Source organism: Elaeis guineensis, chromosome 1 (assembly GCF_000442705.2).
Source record: "Elaeis guineensis isolate ETL-2024a chromosome 1, EG11, whole genome shotgun sequence".
Taxonomy (NCBI): Eukaryota; Viridiplantae; Streptophyta; class Magnoliopsida; order Arecales; family Arecaceae; genus Elaeis; species Elaeis guineensis.
The window spans coordinates 82716886-82724788 of record NC_025993.2 but is presented as its reverse complement, the minus strand read 5'-3'; the positions used below and the strand labels follow the sequence as shown (position 1 = coordinate 82724788).

Sequence of the window (7903 nt, the reverse complement as noted above, 5' to 3'; positions counted from 1 at the left end):
AAATTTGATCCAAAATAATCAATCATCTTATTTATTATTATATAAAGATAGGAGTGGTTTGGTAGTTGTTCTTTTTGTTCTTTCTAAAATAAAATATTATATAAAGCATATTTTGATAGCTGACATACTTTATAAAATTTTTTATCATAGAAAAAAATAATTAGGATAACATGATGGAGTTCGACTGCAGGATCCTCATAACCTATACCTCTACACTAGGATGCATAGCAATAGATAGTTGCTACCCAAATTGCTGAGCCATCTCAATTGATACAATTGTTGCTGCAACAAATATGAAATGGAAGTTCTGCACATTTAGCGAAGGATTCTAACCTTGATAGACAGCTAGAGACTAATATTGCAAGTTATGCATTTTGATCTAAAATAGATTTAGGTATTAAAATTTAGATTTAAATTTAATATATTTTTTTATTATTTTTTGTGTAGATTCTAGTATCTTTAAGAAAAGAGGATGAGGCCCAACACATAACACTGCCCTTGACAAGAAAAGCCAAAGGAGAATGATTGGATATCCATTTTGCTTGAGAATTAAATGAAAAAGTATGCGGTGATAATGTAAATCTTTTTTAAGTGGAGGGATTGATTTGTATTAGGTAGTTTTCACCCCTTCAAGTGCAAGAATGGGATGACATAATTGATGGAGATAAGCTGATCATGTGAATGTATATGAAGATGAGAGCATATAATTTATTTGTTGTATTTATATAAGTTTTTCTTTTATGATTTTTTTTAAAATTATTTAGTGTCACTTGTATTATTTTATGGCTTAATGAATTGCTGAGTGCAATTTTTATTTTTTTATTTTCAGAAATGCTTTGATTTATCGAAAGATGTTCATCCATATGCCTTGAGTCAACTACAAGATCAATATAGAATATGAACATATAATTTACATAAAGCATTTAAGGCTAAAAAAGATTGTCCAAAAAATATTTTTGAGGTTGATTGGCATTCGTTAAGTGAAAATAAGTGGAATACTGAAGAGTTTCAAATATTATTTCTAGAAGGCTATTGTGTTATCTAATTTATTCAAATATTATTTATAGAAGGCTATTATGTTATCTGATTTTCTTTATAGGTATAATTTATCATAACCTTTTAATTTAGAAAAGAGAAAATTATAGAGACACCCTTAAAATTTGATCGATTTACAGTTAGACTCTAAAAGAAAAAAATTGCAAATAAACCCCAAAACTTTATAAACATTACAAAGAGTCGCAATTGTCTGCCTCCATTTTAATAGTGGCAACGAAAAAGGAGTAATGACCAAAAAATACCCTTGATTCTTTGTAACTATCGAGGGGTTTGCTTTTTGGGGAAAAACCATCGAAGTCCTTTTTAGTTTTGGTGGAAGGCATTTCCTGTCCTAATCAATGACCATGTGTGATGACCTGAATATAGTACTAGATACAACAAGTGGCATGACGTAGGGCGCATTGCAGAAGGAGAGTTGGATGAGCTGGCAGAGTTTGTTCGGTCGTTGGGGGAGGAGAATGCTAGTGGCCTCAGTGATGTTGGAGATGAAGAAGAGGCTAGCGATGAGGTCCTGCTCCTAAAGATAGACCCTGGCAGAGATAAGCACCACTTGCTCCACTACATCTAAGAACATAGCTACCATCCAATATGCTACCAAATGCTGTAGCTATTCCCGACGAGGCCAAATCACCGCACACCTAGTGCCTCCATAGCCGCCACCATTTAAGAATCCGAACTATTAGCAATGGCTATTTATCATCGCCAATAATCCAGCTACCATCGTTAATAACGTCATCATCGGTAATTCCATCATAACAGTCAATCTAAAAAAATCTTATCGTTAACTATCTTTATTAGCAATGGTAAATACCACCATCGTTAATACGAGTATTAGTGATGGCGTTAGTGATGCAATAACTCTATCACTAATTATTTTTTAATTTTTAAATTAAATTTTTAAAAAAAATTAAAAAATATTAGTGACAGTATTTTCATAGCTAATACCATCGCTAATAATTATTAGCGATAAAAAATACCATCGCTAATACCATCTTTAATTTTTTTAAATTTTTAAATTTAATAAAAAAATTTTAAAAAATATTAGAGATGATGGTATCATCGCTAATGCCGTCACTAATAAATATTAGCAATGATATTTTTCATCTCTAATACCATCGCTAATAATTAATTTTATTTTTTAAAAAATTAATAAAAACATTTTTTAAAATTTATTTTAATTAATCACAATGAATTATGGTTTCTAATACCTGTTATAATTAAAATCTAAAGATAATATGATAACAAAAATTAAAAATTAATTATATTATATTAAAAATATAAATTATATAATTTTTTTATAATTAATATCAAAAAATATAGTACATCAAAAAAAATCAGATCCGATCCTCATCGTCGTCTGCCTCCTCCTCCTCTCATTTCTTTTCAGCAGCTGGTGGATGAGAATCGGATATCCCAGCATCCTATAATGAAAAAAATAAAATAATATTAGTAAGTTTCGATATGAAGATATATCTTTCAATACACTTCTTCGATTCTCGAATAGATTGATTCTACATATTCTATTCAATAATATAGAGCTATAGACACCCTCGACCTATCGATTAGATGGTTAAATTAAATTTTTAGCCCCTAGATCTCCTTCTTAGACTCAAATCTTGAAGGAAAAAATGGATAGTTCAAAGCATGTATTTTTAAAATTTTATAGTAAAATAATAAAAGATTAAATATTTTAATATTTTAAATATATCTTAGATCAGATCTAAATTATCATTAAATATCTATGACATAAAAAATTTATATATAAAATTTAAAATAAAATAAAAAACTGCATCGATCACATCGATGTCCTGAATATGATCTAACCTTTAGATTATGTTGGTAGAGTTCAGAACTCATCATCTTTTCATGGATTGATGATCTCCACTGCTGATAAGCATGGTATGAAGCTCTCACTAATGTCGAGCAGCCGCATAAGTATCCGACCTCTACGGATGGTCACACGAAGCTCTTCGGACCGATTAGCCCTCCGCGAGAGTGCAAGCTCATGCAGTCGGCTTCTGATGGTAGATCTGATTTGATCTCCTTTTTTGATCACCTCAAACTTTTTCGATATCGAAGATGGATCAGAGAAAAATGCTGGATGGTGAAGAAAATTTAGATAAAGACTCTCTTCTCTTTGATTTTTTTTTCACCCAAAAATCTAGAACAGTTCTAGGTTTCTCACCCAAGAGGAGAATGGTCTCCTCTTTTGTTCATGCCAAGGAGGAAGGAAACCCACCCAATCCTCACATCCTAAAGAAGTGCTTTTGACCCTATTTCTTTCTGGTATCTTGTGGTGAAGCGCTCTCTTCTTTTGGCACACAAAATTGTGGCCTTTTTATGGTTGTCGCACAAACCAAATAAAATAGGATAAGGGCTGGAGTTTGTTGTAATTCAAACTCTTTTGAATTTCAATTCGACTCCAACTTTTTTTCACCCTTATCAAACTTAAATAGAGACTTACCAGAGAAAATTAGCATAAAAATCAATTGGGAAGACCTCTTTTTCTCATACACAATAGACCCCTTCAAAAGTAGCCAACGTATGGAAGGATATGGATAAGGTTTTAAGTTAAAATTCAAACTAATTTGAATTCAAATCAAAACCAACCAATTCTTGTCCTTAATAAGCGACAAAAGAAGGATTATTTTCTAGTTTTCTCATGTATAAACTGATTTTGTGTGGTGAGAAAAGGCATGAGATAATTTAGGTGGCGCAAGGGATAGAGTCCTGCTCATTTGGGACTCTAGGGTTTAACCAATTGAATTTCTTTCAAACTCAATCCAATTAGATCCAAATAAAATATGATGAATCTAATATAATTATACTTTTATAATCTCAATTAAATTTGATCAAATCAATAAATTAATTGAGCCATAGATCTGATCAAATCAGGATCATTTCTCTGTTACCAATTAGGTCATCTCATAACCTAATCAGACTTGACTTGATTGAATCAAATTCAATCAGACTTAATCTAGACTTTAATGCTCAATCAAATTAAGCTAATTAGTGATCTAATCACTAATTAATCCTTCATTAAAGATATAGTCTAAGTCTAGTGGAACTCTTTTCTAGAATCTCCGTCTAGTGGGACTCTTTAGATTAGCCATGTGATCGGAGAGGAACTTCTAATGTGTGTGACCTCATAAGTTCGAACCTAAGTCGGTAGCACAAGAATTGATTTCTGTACCAATTGGAGTAACCATCTAGTAATGGTATCTGACATCCAGATAGGCCGAAAGTATACTAAGCAACACTCAAGAACTTATTTGAATATAGTTACCGTATAATTCATCTCTTTGATCCAAATGCTCAAGGTGACCTAGGGTTTAACTGCAACTCTGATATGGTCATCCACATTATATTTCAATTTTCAAAATCTATCAGATGGATTACTCCGATCAAGATTTTACTGAATTGAAACACACTAATACATTAACTCCTACTTATTCGGAGGGGTCAATTCCATTTTGACTCACACACCGACTTCACAATGACTTGACTATGCACAGAAATCTTTCATCGCTGAATTAAAAATTCAGATAGTCCAGCACCAAAGCATAGTGAGTTGCTTGTAAATCACTGTAGTGATCTCAGATCAGAGAGATATTTATACCGATATCCCTTCGGAGTGACTCTTGACAGCAAAGTGCTCTGGAGTTGGTCTCGTTCAGTAAAATATACTCCTATATTTCACCTGCATGCCATATCAGCATCTCCACACTCTTTGGTTAAGAGGACAACCAACTTATATGGCATACAATGACCCACACTTGATATGTCTACCATCTAGTAATAGCATATCATTTGGTCGTGAACTCATTTAAGGACTAAACGATACATCCTCCAATATCGAATCAAATAGTCCTAAGGACTTCATCACATAACAGAAGTTCAAAATGAGATGTACACAGTGATAAAAAAATTAAATAATATTTATTAATTTAATAATTTATATATAATTATAATAATAAGTTCAACCATCAACAGACTGACGATTGACTTTAAAACACAATTTCCAACAACTCTCACTTAGACTAAAGTCAATCGGTGCAGTATCATATACCCATCTTTGATTTGTAGTCTTCGAACTCCTTGACGTCGAGGGCTTTAGTAAATGGGTTGGTCAGGTTCTTCTTTTTGTCGATCTTCTGAAGTTCGACGTCACCTCGATCCACGATCTCTCGGACCAGGTGGTAGCAATAAAAAATATGCTTGGTTCGCTGATGTGACTTCGATTCCTTCCCTTGAGCAATGGCACCAGTACTATCGTAGTACAACAAGATGGGGCCATCAAGAGAGGGTGCCACTCCGAGCTCGTTGATGAACTTTCATAGTGACACAGCTTCCTTCACAGCATCGGATGCCACGATATATTCCACCTCACAAGTAGAGTTGGCCACAGTATGCTGCTTGAAATTTTTTCAATAGATTGCTCCACCATTCAGGGTATAAATATATCCTAATACGTTTTTGCTGTCATCATGATCTGACTAAAAATTGGAGTCTGTAAACCCCATAAGTTTTAGATCGGATTCTCCATAGATAAGCCACTGATCCTTAGTATTTCTCAAATACTTAAGGATGGTCTTTACGACCTTCCAGTGATTCTCATCTAGATTGGACTGGTATCTGCTCATTACTCCTAATGAGTATGCCATATTCGATCGCGTACATATCATGGAAACATAATAGATCCCACTACCGAAGCATATAAAATTCTACTTATATGTTCTCTCTCTTGAGAAGTTGTCGAACAATCACTCTTTGAGAGAAAAATTTTTTGGCCTATCAAAAGATAGCCTTCCTTGAAATTCTCTATGCTGAACCTTTTCAGCACAGTATCAATGTACGTCGACTGAAATAATTCAAGCAACTTTTTAGATCTATCTCTATAGATCTTCATCCTAAGGATGAAGGATGCTTCTCCCAAATCTTTTATGGAGAACTATGATGACAACCAAATTTTTATTCCCTATAATGCTGGGATGTCATTTTCGATTAAGAGAATATCATCGACATACAAAATAAGAAATACTATCATAGAGTTATTAACTCATTTGTATATGCAGGATTCTTTTCCATTCTTAATGAAGCCATACGTTCTGATCATTTTATCAAAATGCATGTTCCAACTTCGAGATGCTTGCTTAAGTCCATAGATGGATCTTTAAAGCTTGCACACCTTAGACTCATCTGTGTATATGAAACTTTGAGGTTATATCATATACACCTCTTCTTCTAGCTCTCTATTTAGGAAGGCTGTTTTACATCTATTTGTCAGATTTTATAGTCTAGATGTACTGCTATCGCAAGCATAATCTGAATAGACTTGAGCATTGCCACAGAAAAAAATATCTCGTCATAGTCAATACCATAATATTGATGGTAACCCTTGACAACCAGACGAACTTTATAGATCTCCACCTTCCCATCGGTGTCTCTTTTCTTTTTGAAGATTCACTTACACCCTATGGATTTTATCCCTTCAGGTGGATCAACCAATGTCCATACATTGTTGATTTTCATGGACTCTATTTCAGATTTCATGACTTCCAGCCACTTATCAGAGTCAGACCTCTGCATCGCATCCATATAGATGATCGGATCCTCATTGTTCTCATCGAGTTCAACTGGATCTTCGTCCTGAACTAAAAAATCATAGTATCTATCCGGTTGATGCTGTACTCTACCAGATCTTCTTAAAGATGTTTCTATAATAGATTTTAGATTTGATCTAATCAAGTCTGACTCTATGGATTTACTAGATTGTGTCAGTTTTTCTACCGATCGAACTTCATCAAGTTCAATCTTTGAGGCATTAGTTCCTTCACTAAGGAATTTCTTTTTTAAAAAGATAGCCCTATCGTTGACGAACACCCTCTGTTCGTCAGCAAGGTAGAAGTAATATCTCTTGATCTCTTTTGGATACCCTACAAATAGACATTTATCAGACCTAGGTCTAAGCTTGTCAGTTTTCAAATGTTTGACATAAGCCGGACATTCCCAAATCCTCAGGTGAGAGAGTGCTGGCTTACGTCCTGTCCACATCTCATGTGATGTTTTACTTACAGACTAACTCAGAACTTTATTTAAAATATAATAAGTCAATTCGAGTGCGTATCTTCAAAAAAAAAAATCAGCAAACTTGCAAAGCCTATCATGGATCGAACTATATCTAACAGGGTTCGATTCCTCCTTTCTGATACACCATTATGTTGTGGTGTTCCAAGAGGGGTCTATTGTGAAAGAATCCCATTCTCTTTTAAGTATGTTAGAAACTCACTAGAGAGATATTCTCCTCCTCGATCGAACCGAAGAGTTTTAATACTCTTTTTAGTTTGTTTCTCTAGTTCATTATGAAATTGTTTAAACATTTCAAATGATTCTGACTTATGTGTCATTAACTAGACATGCTCATACCTCGATAGGTCGTCTATAAATATAATGAAATAATAATATCCACCTCTAGCACTAGTGTTTATAGGTCCACATATATCAGTATGTATCAGACTTAGAACTTCACTAGCTCGCTCATCTTTTTCAGTAAAAAGTGATTTGATCATTTTTTTTCAAGAAGACAAGACTCACAGGTTGGGAGTGATTCACAATCACTGACTTCGAAGATTTTTTCTTGTGTCAACCTATTTATTCTTCTCTTGTTAACATGACCTAACCTACAATACCAAAGGTAGATATCGGAGACATCACTAATTCTAAGGCATTTGTTGGATGTGTACATTATACTAACAGATTGTGATAATATGTAAATATCATTGTTCAGTTGTCCATTCATCACATTAACACCATTCATAATGATATTAAAATTATTTTTTTTTATTGA

General features: G+C 33.5%; 1 pseudogene; it reads right to left on the bottom strand.

Annotated features, from left to right (window-relative positions):
• Window positions 1-1391: 1391 nt before the first annotated feature.
• The window catches only part of LOC105032274 (uncharacterized), a 59434-nt pseudogene continuing 52922 nt past the window's right edge, over window positions 1392-7903 (bottom strand).